Source organism: Otolemur garnettii, unplaced genomic scaffold (assembly GCF_000181295.1).
Source record: "Otolemur garnettii isolate 467f Iridium unplaced genomic scaffold, OtoGar3 scaffold00312, whole genome shotgun sequence".
In the NCBI taxonomy this organism is placed as follows: Eukaryota; Metazoa; Chordata; class Mammalia; order Primates; family Galagidae; genus Otolemur; species Otolemur garnettii.
This window is the reverse complement of record NW_003852707.1, coordinates 378,094-379,575: the sequence shown is the minus strand read 5'-3', so window position 1 is coordinate 379,575 and position 1,482 is coordinate 378,094. Positions and strand designations below refer to the sequence as shown.

The following is a 1,482-nucleotide window of genomic DNA, read 5'->3' as shown; positions in this document are numbered from 1 at the left end:
TTCTCCTGGCTAGCCTTGCCCAGGGGGAAAAGATGAAGGGCGGCCAGGAAAACACTTAGATGCTTTATAATTAAAGAGGACAGGACCCCAGACTAAGTCATTCCTTTTTGCCCCTGCAAAGATACATTTGCTGGCCCGGTGTGGTGGCTCATGCCTATAATCCTAGCACTCTGGGAGGCAGAGGCGGGTGGATTGCTTGAGCTCATGAGTTCAAGACCAGCCTGAGCAAAAGCAAGACCCCGTCTCTACTAAAAATAGAAACACTGAGGCAAGAGCATTGCTTGAGCCCAGGAGTTGGAGGTTGCTGTGAGCTGTGATGCCATGGCGCTCTACTCAGGGTGACAGCTGGAAACTCTGTCTCAAAAAAAAAAAGGTTTGTTGATTTGGCTTGATTTACTGTGAAGGATTTCTATATGTTTCTTAAGAGATTTTATATTTTTGTATTATAAATATCAAAAGTGAAGCCTATATTTTGGGGAGAGAAAAAGGTTCAAACACTCTAGAATTTTCTAGTTTTTTTAGGAGAATTTAGTTGCATATATATTTACTCAGAATCAACTTGTTTCTTATACAAAGGATACATTATAACTATCTGTGGATCCAACATACCAGTTGCAGCCTTAAAAAGAAGTTTTTAGGTTTGGGTTGGATTTTTTGTTGTTGTTGTTGTTTGTTTTTCCCCCAAAAAAGTCAACTTAGAAAACTTTTAATTCTCCTTTAAACAGAAGATTTAATGTGCTTAAGTCTCAGACTAGTATTCAAATTCTTCCTTTGAAATGAGTTTTAAAAGATCATCTGTGATGGACAAAGAAATCAGTGCCCCTGCTGAATCCCGGGGTGGGTGATCTGTGCTCCCTTAGGAATAGGACACCTGGAGGTTCAGGGCACGTCCCTGCCAGGCGCCCTGGGTGCTGCTGTGCTTGCTTGCTGTTGACAGGCTGCTGTGTGTCGCCGTGGGGTCCGGCCCACTACATGCTGCCTTCACCTGTGTGGCGTGGGAGGTTGTGAGACGAATGCTCTGGCTCCTGCTACCTGGTTAATCATCACTTGTCCGCCTTCTCAGCCCAGTCTGTCTCTGTGGACTACAGAGTAACACATGAAAAATTTTCTTGTTTCTTTTTTATTTTTTTTTTACAACAGTATCCCTTTGTCACCCTAGGTAGAGTGCTGTGGCATCACAGCTCACAGCAACCTCAAATTCTTGGGCTTAAGCGATTCTCTTGCTTCAGCCTCTCAAGTAGCTGGGACTACAGGCACCCACCGCAATGCCTGGCTATTATTTTTTATTGTAGTTGTAGAATTGTAGAATTACAATCCTGTAATCCTGGCACTCTGGGAGGCTGAGGCAGGTGGATTGCCCCCTCGAGACCTGTCTCTAAAAATAGCCAGGTGTTGTGGCGGGCGCTTGTAGTCCCAGCTACTTGGGAGGCTGAGGCAAGAACATTGCTTGAGCCCAGGAGTTGGAGGTTGCTGTGAGCTATG

General features: G+C 44.8%; 1 protein-coding gene across 2 annotated transcripts in view; it reads left to right on the top strand.

The window, feature by feature from the left end:
* ACTN2 (actinin alpha 2) overlaps positions 1-1,482 on the top strand; it is a 78,419-nt gene that overhangs the window by 37,990 nt on the left and 38,947 nt on the right. The gene's annotated exons all lie outside the window — the stretch shown is intronic.